This window comes from Pinus tabuliformis, chromosome 1_1 (genome assembly GCF_031772625.1).
Source record: "Pinus tabuliformis cultivar Carrire ecotype Pingquan chromosome 1_1, CPIR1, whole genome shotgun sequence".
Classification (NCBI taxonomy): domain Eukaryota; kingdom Viridiplantae; phylum Streptophyta; class Pinopsida; order Pinales; family Pinaceae; genus Pinus; species Pinus tabuliformis.
The window spans coordinates 819,979,996-819,993,569 of NC_142297.1; positions in this window are offsets into that span (position 1 = coordinate 819,979,996).

Consider the following 13,574-nt stretch of genomic DNA (forward strand, 5'->3'; position numbering starts at 1 on the left):
TATTCAACATAATCACAATGTTTCAAGTTGGGAAGGGTAGTGTAGCTCGTGAGCTTAAGATTTTCAAATATTAAGTTTTCATGTCTCGTGTTTCTCTGCTGCTAGTAGGCCTAGATAGTACTCTGGTAGAGTCATGCAGTAACACAAACATTGCTCCACTGCCAGTGGGCCCAGACAGTACCCTAGCAGGGTTTCTTGCTTCACCTCTTTGTGTAGGAATCCTTTCTCTTCTTTTGCATTTACTTATTTTTTTAAAGAGAACTGTGCATTGGAACTTATTTATATTGGGGTGGAAGAGGGATCCCGACTTATTGAGAGAAGAATAGGTTATTCCTTTAGAGAAGCATATAAAGACGTCTGATTTAGGTTTACTCATTTAGATTTTTCCCCTTCTCCGCTTCTACTAGTTGGATAAGCTTGAGAACACCAAAGAAGAAAACTAAGTATAGGCATGAGGATTTCAGACTAGACATGGGTTCATGGTTGGATCAAACTCTCCTTATGGATGGATCGTATTTTCCGTCGAAACTTCATCGACCAAAACGTGTAACCAACACAAGGAAGACAAACAGATGACTAGCCAAATATTGAAGTGGCACAAGACTCTTTATAGTTTGGCCACACATACTAAGAAGCCAAACATGTCTAGGTACAACACTTATTTACATAATGAAAAAAAAGGAAAACAAACTTAAGAAGGAAGAAAGCAAGACAAAAAGAAAGAAAACATAGAACGAGGAAACAAAACCAGAAGGCAAGAGAACAAAATGGCTAAAGCAAACATGGTGTAGAACTAGAATAAGAAAATAGGATAGAATACAAGGAATGAGTATAGAATGGGTGCAAGAGAGGGAAAATTAGGATGTAGCTAATCCTACTCCTATCCTAACAATTAAAGGGTCGGGTCACATGTAATGAAATTTATATTGAACAATTAAAATGGATGTAAATAACTGTGCAATGGACAAGATAACAACTTGAATAACTTGCATAAGAAAAGGAAGGTCTTTCCCATGGGTAGAAAGTTGTGTCACAACCAATACTTTCATCCAAACTTCGTGCTTACCTTTTTCTATGAATACCATTTTTCAACAAAACTTGGAAGCTTCTTGCCGGTGTGTCTTCATCTACACCAAGATCCTTATAAAGCATGAGAAAATATTGAAACATGTTGTTTTATACGGAGCTTTCCAAGTAATATTGTTCCATCCATTCATCATTTGGATCGTATCATTCATGATGGCCCTCTCGAAAATGCCAAAATCTTGAAAAAGGTGAATTTTCGATTAGAGAAACGAGATCACAATGGGAATATTGTGAGTGAAAATAGATTTGATCATACTCAATAGTCATGCCAAGACAGTGAAGACTTACCATAACCATCACGGAAGGATGAAGTGCCTCGCCTACTTAACACAAATATGAAGAGAGAAATGTTGAACAATGAAGATAAAGGGGTCTGAAACAATGGATGTGCTGATGGGAAAATGATAAGTTGAATGACAATCATCAAGGACAGAAGAATGATCAGATTTGATGATTGAAGCATCAAATTCCTTGTTTGTAATCAACAAAGATAGATCAATTTGAACAATTTCGTGAATGTTTTGAAATTATAAGAGAATTATCTTCTTCACATGATGAATGTAAAAATTCATTTCTTCGTAACTGGTGACACACTATACTAGCATCATAACATTGGGAGCAATGGGAAGGGAGGCTAATGTAGTAGGAACATGACACTAGTCATAGTGGAATGAATAGAAAGGAGATTGATTCACACAATAACTCGTGCACACATTCACACTCAAGAGGGCTTCAGGTGCAATGAAGGACAAGATTCAAGATATGATATTCACAAGGAAAGCTAGGAGCTTCTCATCATGAAATACATATGATAGATATGATTATTTTGGCCAAAGATGGTCTTTGGAATGATCAAATTCCACAAGAGGTACACATTCCAAACCCAAGTTTGCTACAAGAGAATTGCATGAAGACGAATGAACCGAAAAATATTCTTGAGTTCGATCAAAAGTAAAATCTCGAGAGTTTGAAAGATTACATCCAAAATACCAAACATCTTTGAGAAAGAGATTTACATTGAATGAAACAATGCAAAAAGAAGGATTGTGTGAGAGAAATGAGATCTGACTTATAGGCGCGATTACAAGAGTAAGGATATCCTGACATAACCATCAATGAAAGTTGAAGAGCCTCGAATCCCTGGCAGGTCTCAGAACTTCCCAGGATTGTAGAATCTCATTTTGAAACTTGATCCAAATCATGCATGGTTTGAGGATTGTTGTTGCTGCTGATTTCAAAACTGCTCATTGGATGGCAACCATCTCTGTCATAGGTTCCACTGGATTTTTTAGCTTCAACAATTAGAATACTCAATTGAAGAGGTTCTTCTGATAGCGTATACAAATATAAATTACTCGGTGAGATTTCATGAGTAGGTTGATTTGAAGATTTTTCTTCATGCAGGAGAAGAGATGACGGGGAATGGGAAGGGTACTCTATGATTTGACTGTTTTCAATTTCATCATGGACAACCTCACCGCCTTGTGTCAATTGATGGGATAACTCATCGGATGAAGAAAATAAAGAGAATGGAGTACCTCCATTTCAAGAAGATGCGTTGTGAATGGTAAGACACAAGGAATAGTGAGGTGAAGAGGAAGTTTTGATATGAACACCTTCTTTGACAAAACCTGATTCTACATCTAAATTAAAATCTCCATAAGAAACCAAAAGATCATATGGTGTGCCTAGGCATTCGTCATAGGATACAGAAATAGAGTCACCATCATTGGAATTATTATTGCCCAAGGTTGGGGGTTGATTGAAAGAATTGATTGTATTTGGTTTTCTATCAAGATTAGTAGATTGAGAATCATTTAAGAATGGAAAATCATTATTTTGACATGGAAGATTATGAAATAGAAAGGAAAGATTAGAAGCATCTTCACCTTCTCACTCCTCTACCCATGTAATGTGACTGCCTTGTACCTGATCAGAATTTGAGCCAGGAACTTGAGAACCAAGAGAATGTGAAGAACTAGCTAGTGGAGCAGATTGATCATGCGGGTCATGGTACAAAGAGTCTAGATATGTAGACGATAAAGGATAATAAAAATCCAAATTAGCTTTGAGACTAGAGTTGTGAATGGTGACAACATCTTGAAGAATGGAGCAGTGAGTCTTCATTATAGGCTTCTTGAGCCATTATGGAGTTTCCTCCATTGAAAAAGAATAAAAAGGTGGACTGGAGATTTGATTCACAAATTTCCCAATTTTACACTCACCACAAGCAGGCACCCTCATCGAGACTAGAAAAGGAGGAGGACAAAGAACAAAAGGGGTATTAAGCTCCTCCTCTGAAATTTGAGGTGCCTTATGATTCAAAAGAGTTGGGGAAGAAGATGAATCAGGAGGTTCAAACTCACTGTATGACGAGACATGAAGCAAGTGCTCAAACACTTGTTTCAATAAATAACAGTTCAAATGTTTTTCAGGAATTTCATAACAAAGGTGAAGTAACCAATCGATTCATTGGGCTTCATTCTTAAATGATCAATTATTCCACAAACCTCTCGGTAATTATACCTATCAAAGGCTTAATGGCACTCCATGAGGAAATGACGAAGGGAATGAATGTAAGCGGGTGGCAAGGTATGGAACCACCAATTAGTGCGATCTTCAAGGGTCAGGAAGAAATGAGTGCAAGCCAACCCTTCATCATAGATTTTGTAAGATTCATAAAATTTAAGAAAATCGGAAATGTGCACGGTTATGGATGTTCCATCCTCACCATCAAAATTTAATTGGGACAAGGGATCGAGAGGCTCATCATGTCTGAAAATTGATGAAAGGAAAATTTGGAGAAACACCCTAGGAGTATGATTTGTGCATGATCCATTTTAGATAAGAGATTCAAACTAGATGTAATGGGCACAACATGTCATCTGGCCCTCCTTCTAGTGCCATTTTGTTGACAGTGTTGGAAATAAGTCAATCTAAGGGTATCTCCCTGATATGAATTCCCAATCAGACCTCACACCATTTGGTGTGGGAGTCTCATCTGGTATAAAGGCTCGGTCACCAAATCTCAAAGATTTGCCTTGGCTCTAGCTATCGGGACAGGAGAGTGATATAATGGTGTCTTCGAACAACAAGGTGAGTGTTCCTGGTGAGTGTGTAGCATAATTGTGTCTAGGTTCTCTTACTGCAAACAGGGGGAGAAAAGTGAGCCTCTAAGTGAGAGGTAATAATACCACCCAAGAAGAGACACACATGAACCAAAAGGACCTGTCTAACATCCAACGGAATAGTCCACAATAGATGCAAAAATCATTATAACCAATAAGAAAAGAAAGGTTTCTCTAGTATCTCACAGAATAGTCCACAAGGATTAGACATCATTAGTAACCATTACAACACATTCCCAACAAGATAAGCACTAAAATAACTGAAATAGTTCAACTATCTTAGTACATGTGAAAGAAAACATGAAATACAAACGTTCACAGAATAGTCTTAAAAACATTCATAAGTCATGCATGAAGAACGTGGTGGCATTAAAAGGCTTCCGTAATTAAGAAAAATTTCCAAGACACATATTTACATTATACATCACTAGCCCCGGTAGTGGGACATTGGATCCACTCCTTGCTCCTCAAAGAACATGTTGATCTCTCTAATGCCTTGTGGGAGGAGCCAAGGTGAAAAGTCCTTTGCTCATACAATGAGTGGGTATATATAAACAAGGCTGATGCTTCCCCCTTGTGACTCTTTGACTACCATCGTGATTGTTCAACTTACATGACTCTTCATATTCTTGTGTGTCCATTAGAATTTCACTTTGCAATACATTTTATTTACAATATACATAGCCCACAATAGCGATGTGGCATATGAAAACTCGTGACATGACTTGACACGACACTGCTGACATGGACTAACTTGATGGTGTGGCAATGTAAAGTCACTATTGTTGATGAGTGATAGATGTGCTTTTAGATATGCTTTCTCTTCTCCTCCACATAACTTGATGATGTGTGGCCTTCAATGATTTTCAGTCTTGGGAGGTGGCTACAAACTTGTGTCCCTTTGCTTGCTCTTGATAGGTTCACTCATTTGTTAAGCTACAAGCAAGTCTCTAGGAATGCGCCCCTCCTTCTTCGCATTCTTCATCATCTCGCCATGGCTTGATAGTGTGCCTATTCCTGCAATTCACTCATAACAAGATGACATCAATCTGAAAAATCCCTAGTCTAAGATGATGAATTACTATCCATGAACTGAGCTCAGAACTTTTTACCGCAGTCCCCACCGGGGAGAAAAATTGCGTAGTGGCCAATGGGAGTTAGGATTGCGTAGTTAAGGTTGCGTAGGAGAAAAATCTGCACAGTTTCTGGAGGCAAGGAGGAATGGTCAACAGAGAGGCCTAGAGGACCAATTTGAGCAATTTTTAAGGAAAATGAGCTCCGACTAAGGGAGGGTCAATAGAGGACACATCTGTGTAGTTGTGGAGGCCAAGTGAGGCTGGGCTCTCTGTGCACTATGGGGCTATAGCAAGCAAGGGAAAATCTTGAAGACTAAAAGTGCGAAGTGCATAGTTTAAGTCAGATTGGGAGAAATTGCCGCGCAATTCTCAGGGTGAAGGAAGGCTACTAGACTTTGGAATTGTGTCGTACAACTTCCTTGTAGGAAAGTGACTACACATTGTGTAGTTCCAGGTAGCAGGGTCACATCACTAAGGGCTGAGACTACGCAATGCAAAGCTCATTCGGGGCTCGGTAAAGTTGAGTTACTTGGTTAGGAAGATTTTCTAAAAATGGCTAAGTGCGGGAGGGATATTGACTCGTGATGTGATCGAACACTTATCATACTTCAATGACACAAAAAAATAGACCACCAAGACAAAAAAAAAAAGAATTTTCCTCTATGTGACTGTCTCAGGTCAAGAAGCATCAAGTGCGACACTTGAGATAGTATTTAGGGCGATCATGATGACACTTGTGCGACAATGCTCAAGACTTTGTTTATGAGTATGACATGTGTTTACATAGTTAGGAAAACTCATATACAAAAAGTTCGACCTTCAAAACCACCAAGGAAATCTTGCAAACATGTCATAATAGTCAAACACACCAAGAGATGACAATTGATCCAACAAGCCAAAAGGAGCAAAACACTTGGAGAAAAGACATTGAATGACTTTCAGTGTTTGTGACCATACATCTCATTGAAGGTGTAATGATAGGATAACGATAGGATATCATTCATACTATGCTAAGACGTGTATTTCAACTTTATGATATCTGATTTGTTTTCCGTACATACCCTCGAAATGGTTGTGAATCAGATGGAGTCGTCATGCGGTCCCGATCTTCTTTTATAACTTGGGTTCCTTGGTATTCTTATCTAATAATTTTTTTTTTCTCCTCAACTCCTTAAGTATCATCTAGCATGTCCTCCTTCTTCATCTCCTTCTCAATCATCTTGTCATAGCTTGGTAGAATTCATGTATATGCAATCTACTCATGAAAAGATGACATCAGTCTGATAGACACCTAGTGTAATATGTTTCATGATAATCCATTGACTAAGTCGGAACCGGTATAAGGTCAGGGGGGAGAAGGCTTAGTGACTGGGATAGACTGAGGGATAAGACTACACATTGCCCACTGAGTGAAAAATTTGCACTGTACCCACTGTTGGACGGAATTGTGCAGTTCAAGTAGGCAATGGATGTTGCGGGGTGAGGCCTTGGATGACAAATCTACACAGTTTTTAGAGGTAAGGGGCACTAGGCAACAGAGACACCTGGAGGAAAAACCTACGCAATTCTTGAGGGAAGTGAGCTATGACTGAGGGAGGGTCACTGGAGGTAGCCTCTGTGTAGTCTTGGATGCTAAGGGATGTTGGGCTTTCTGTGCATTGCACAGTTCCAGTAGGCAAGGAAAAATCTTGAGGGTTGTAGATGTGAAGTGCGCAGTTTAGGAAGGCTGGATGAGGCTAGGGTGCTAGGAATCCTTCGAAATTTTCTTAAGTGTGGGACTAGTGGAAACGATGTGAATAGTGATATAACTTGACTGTGACCACACACTTGGAAACTTAGTGATACAACATAGATCATCCAGAACTTATGGAAACATACTTCACTTAATGCAACAACCTTTGTGGCAGCTTACAACAAGTGTGTCTATAACGATAAAATTTCTGAGGATAATGATGACAACTGTGTAATAGTGCGTGAAACTTTGGAAATGAGTGCAAAACATGTATATATGATGAGAACATGTGGATAAAATCAATCCACTAAGGTCACTTCTAGTGCACTAAATTCATTCACATCATGAGAGGACCTTTTCAAACCATTTCTGACCTTTTTCACTTTTTCTAGAAGCCTCTAGGAATTTCCAATCTAATTTTCTTCCGAACAGTGTGAGGAATGTAGAGGAAATCTCTTGAAATCCCATAGTCACTCCCTTTACACTGTCTAAACTCAACTAGGGCTATAACCGCTCCCATAAGCTAGTCTCCATGCGACTGGAGCATTCCAACCACTCCCATATGCTTTTGTGCATGCCACTCAAGCTTAGGCTTAGTAAAAACATCAGTTCTTTAGTCCAGAACCTTTGCCACCTATTGGATCACTTTCCACTACATCTATACTAGCCTCCAAACAAATGACATGGCATTTGACACATCTGCAAGTAGATCAAACATGTCTCCCAAGTGTCACTACCAAGTTGACCTAGAAGGGCCAACAAACAAGGTTGGAAAGTGTGCCAACAAGTCCTCCACTCTCTATCAGACCTCTAAGAAAGTTGCAACTCATATATATAGACATGCAAACCTCTATAGTACATCTGCAACATTAGCATCATGATCATGAAGTTATCACACTGTAACAAGTCATCTCCATGAAGCATAAGAATGAATACCTAGTTGACAACTCAACTAGTGTGCCATGAACCATCTCTATCATATGTAGATTTGATCATCACCTGTAGCAACCTCCTCTACCTATAGTAGCATCAACAAACCATCATGACATTTCCATCAATGCACATGCCAACACATGGCAACTCCTCCAAGACCATCATGCTACCATCAAGCTCCATCAATGCCAACACATATCAACACACACCATGGTCCATCAATATGCATCATCATGAGGTTTACATAAGTGCATGACCTCAAGAGTTGACATCAATGCCAACACAAAAATATCACTGCCAATACATCATGCCAACCAATAGGACCACCAAGTCATCAGCCATCACACATGCATATGACAAGTATGACCATGACCATGACCTTTTGGACATCAATGCCAACACCATAATGCCAAAAAGTGTCTTGAGAAGTTTAGTTAGAATGAAAAATCAATTTAAAAGGTGTTCTCAAACTTTTTCATGAGACATTTCCAAATTATTTAAATGGTTATTTAGGTAAGGGAATCATACTTTTGATACCCCCGCAACCACCTACTAGGTTTTTTACTACACCCTGTCCTTGCAACTCATTTTTTAGAAAAAAGAATCCTCTTATTTTATTCCATGTACATATGACAAGCATAACTAATTTGTCTCTACCATGCACTTCTATCATGCATAGGGGTATAAGAAAATAACTATACCATTATTTTTCTATGTATAGGAAACATACAAATCTACATAATTAATTAAAATATAATTTAAATAAACATTTATATAAACATGTATTTGATTAAAGTTGCCAACTGGTTGCAAACCTGAGATGTTCCTCCTAGTGATAAATGATGCTACTTATTTTCTCTTAATAGTGAGTCACACCTTAGTTGGAGCTTCGACTCCGTAGGAAAATTACTAACCCCAAAACTAGGTACATGTCCAATGCCAATTATGAATAAGGCCAAGGTACCAAACTCCAAAAACCTCCAACCTACAAGCTCACATCACCCATCATCCCCACAACCAAGTAGTGCACCCGTATCTCTACATTTGCAGTCCCTCGAGCTATGCCACTGCCTCAAGGGTGTCTAACTCAAGTGGCCAATAATTTCTTAGATCCTCGTGGCTTCCAAGAGTTCTTGTTGCCCTTAGGGGTCTCCAGGTACCCTCTAGGCCTTCTTATCAGGGAACCTATCAGACTTGTCACAGGGTCATCCCATGTTTCTCAATTCATGTGTCCAAACCCTTTCCCTAATCATATCATGTAGATTGTGTGTTTCATAACACCAACATCTTCATCTTTATGTGCATGTCCTTCCTTTGACACATGGCATCTCCTAAAGTCACTTACTGGACTTCAATTGTTTTCTTGAAGGCTAGGTGGGTGGGACAACCCATGGGGGATTTAAACCGATGACCTATCAAAAGGAGTGCCTTAATAGTGCACCCATTCACTACACCTAATGGAATTTTGTTTAAATCATATGCTCTTTTTAATATTTATAAGTCATACAAACCCCCTTTTTAACACTCATGGAGCCTTAGACCCTTATACTCTTTTCATATAACTCGTTCTATAGTAGTAATTTATTTTATTATCATGCTTGAAGTTTCATATTTACAAAACCAGGCTCTCTGGACCCAAAATATATAAAAACATTTACACATGAGCACACCTGCCCAAAACATATAAACACACATACACATACAGGAACACCGACACCAAAGGTAATCCTCTATTCACAAACATAATTAATATATACCAACTCACTAGACTAAGTTTGGTATGTACCTATTTATTTATAATTTGGGGATCAAGTTAGGGTGTTAAATTACCCTCCCCCTGATTTATGCACTATACTCAGTGCATTATATTTACACATATACACAACAAAATTATCAAAAAAGATGAGGGTACTCTTCCATCATTACATCTTCATGCTCCCATATAACATCTTCAAGGCCAAAATGTGTCCACTGCACCTTTACCAAGGTGATGGTTTAATTCCATAGCACTTTGACCATCCTATCCAAAATTTACACTAGGTAGACCTAAAATCCTCCCTCGAGCTCCACTTGAATCATATTCCATGCAATTACATGGTTAGCCTTAGGAACGTACTTTTAAAGCAATGAAATCTAAAACATGTTATGAATATGCATAGATGTTGAAATGAAATCCTATATGCAATTGGGTCAATCCTCTCTAGGATTTCAAATGGCCCACAAAATCTAGCTAGCAACTTTGCACAACTACCTAATTAAAATTAACTTTTCTTTGCCTTAACTCTCATGAAGACATGATCAAAAACTCTAAATTCCATGTTTAATATGTTCTTATTTGCATAATTTTTTAATATATCATGGACAACCTTCAAATTCTTCTTGATTTTTATTTCTTGCTCTTCCATTTCCCTAAGTAAGTTTGGTCCAACAATGGCCTTATCTACTGGGTTGTCCAAACTCATAGGTGTGTTGTATTTCCTACCATACAAGGCCTCAAATGGGCTCATCTTAAAATGTGCTTGGCACATGTTATTATAAGAGAACTCCACCAAGTGCAAATATGTTTCCCATTTAGATGGGTTTTCAATCACATGCATTCTCAACATATTTTTAGTCACCTAATTGAATCTTTATGTTTGACCATATGACTTAGGATGGTATGTTGTTCTAATGTGTCAATTAGTTCCAAATATCTTAAATAAATATGTCCAAAAGTTTGATGTAAACTTGGGATCCATGTATGAAATAATTGGTTTGGGCACATCACGTAGCCTCACAATTTCCTTCATATAAATTTCAGCAACATTTTTTTCCTTATGTTTTGACTTCATCAAAATAAATTGAGCAACCTTAGTGAGTTTTCCCACCACTACCATGGTGGAACCATGTTGTCACACAATCTTTGGCAAATTTGTAATAAAATCAATAGAGCCAAATTCACATTTCCACTTAGGAATGGGTATTGGTTATATCAGTGCAACTAGATGTCTATGTTCAACTTTAACCTTTTTCCATTCTAAAAACCCAACCATTTAGTTAGCCACCTCCTTTTTCATACCTAGCTAAAACTATTATTTCTTGACTTTTGAAATTATCTTTTGGTAGCCTCGAAGTCCAGCATAAGGTACCATGTGCAACTCATTCACCACTATATTTTTCATCTCCTAAGAATTTAGCACATAAATCCTTCCTCTGTCCGAGAGAATTCCATATTTTTCCAATTCATAATTCCTATACTTTGGCTGTAAATTATCATGCTATACATTTCCTTTTATTTCCATGTATCGTTGATCTAAATTTTTAGCATCTAAATTTGTGATTTTTAAATCATATTTTCATACACTTATGTTTGTAGCATGCATTAGATGCACCCTTCTACTGAGTATGTTAGCCATCTTATTTTCCTTACCTTTTATGTGTTTAATTTCAAATTCGCAATCAGCTAAAAATTTCAACCATCTAATATGTCTAACATTTAAATTTGGTTGTACAAACAAGTGCTTCAAACCATTGTAGTTAATTCTCAATTCAAACATTTTCCCCATGAGATAATTCCTCCATATTTTGAAGGTGTGTATAATGGCTGTCAAATATAAATTGTGAGTGCCATTATTCCTTTCATGCTCTTTCATCTTCCTTGATTCAAAGCATATAACATGCCCATTTTGCATGAGGACTCCTCTAAGCCCTTCCTTACATGCATCAGTGCACACAATGAAATCTTCATTTGGATCAACTATCTTTAGTATAAGTGCACTTGTTAATAACATTTTTAAATGTTGAAATACCCTCTTCACATTTATGAGACCATTCAAATTTCACACCCTTCTTTTGCAAGGAAGTGATAGGATGTTCTATTTTTTAGAATACCTCAATAAATCTTCTATAATATCTTGCTAAGCCCATGAAGAATCTCATCAATGTCACATTTTTGGGTCTTGGACACTCTTTGATTTCTTTGATATTTTCTTGGTCGATTACAATCTCTTTCTCTGAAACAATATGACCCAAATAATGAATTTGAATTCAATAAAATTAACACTTACCCAATTTGGCATACAATTGATGTTTTCTAAGTACCTACAACACCATCCTTAAATGTTTTTCATGCTCTTCCTCATATTTTGAATACACCGTGATGTCATCCAAAAATACAAAAACAAACTTATCCAAATATTTCTAGAAAATTCCATTCATAAGGCACATGAAGACACATGTGCATTAGATAACCTAAATGGCACACCACAAACTCATAATGCCTATATTGAGTTTGAAATGTCATCTTGTTGATGTCTTCATCCTTAAACCTTACTTGATGATACTCTCATATCAACCTTGGAGGACACCTTAGCTCATGCCTAAGTTAATCAAACAAGTCATATATTCTTGGAAAAGGGTATTTGTTTGTGATTGTTACTTTGTTAAGTTGCCTGAAATTAATACACAACCTTAGTGTACCATCCTTATTTTTAACAAAGATCATTGGGATACTCCAAGGTGACAAACTTAGGCATATGTACCTCTTCTTTAAAAGTTATTCTAAATTCATTTATAATTCTTTATGTTTCAATATGATCATCTTGTAAGGTGTTTTGGACATTGGGGCTGCTCTAAGTAATAAATGTATAGAGAAGTCAATATCCCTTTTAATTGTTGAAATCTAGAATTAGAAAAATACATCTTAAAATTCCTTAAGTACCCAATGATCTTCAATTCTTGGTGCTTGATCCTTGGTTTCCTCTTGCATGTGGGTTACATAAATTTGGTACCCTTTTCTAATTGGAATTCCTTGCACTTGTCTATGTTGTCCTTCTTCATCAAGGAAAATAAATTCCTTTTTATAATAGTCTAGTACTCTGTAACAACCTTGGGTTAATAGTTAATGTAATAAAGTAATAAAGGAAAAATAAGACCAAGGTCGTGGGACACATATTCCAAGCTGAATGTTGGGAAAAAAGTCCTAGTGGGTGTTCATTTGGTTTATGACGGATGAGGGGAAATTGGAAAATGAAATGTCAAAGGCTTCGAAAAGGAAAAGAGGCATTAATTGGAATTTTATTTACAAAATAAAGGAAAATAGGAGAAAAGGAAGTTGAAATGTCACATGTTGCACGGAAGAAGGAAATTGAAGGAAAATTAAGGAAAATTGAAGAAAATAAAGGCTTCAATGATAAAAAGGATTCTAAGGATCAGTCCAAAAGGGGAGCAAAGATAAAGCAAGGAATAGTTGGATCAAGTGGTTACAACAAGATTACTTGCAGGTATCAAGTTTCATGTATGATTTCCCTGCTAGTTTTCGTATGCATGTGTGTATTTGGTCCTCTTGCTGTAATTGACATGGGTTTTTTTGGGTGTGAAAATGGTTTCAACTTTGTCTTGCCATTTCTGGATAGACATGCTGTGATGGGGTTCTTTCATGTGGTTTGTCTTTGGATTGTCGGATGGTTTTGGAACTCGGTAAGTTGGTCTCTAGAAAATTCGCATGGGACTAAAAATAACTTGAACGGGAATGGTGGGATATGGGGTAAAGCCTAAGGGTGGAGATGGGAAAATTCCTCAAGGTATTGGTGAATAAATCTAGAGGCATCCAATCTTATTTAGGGCCTAGTGATCCCATGA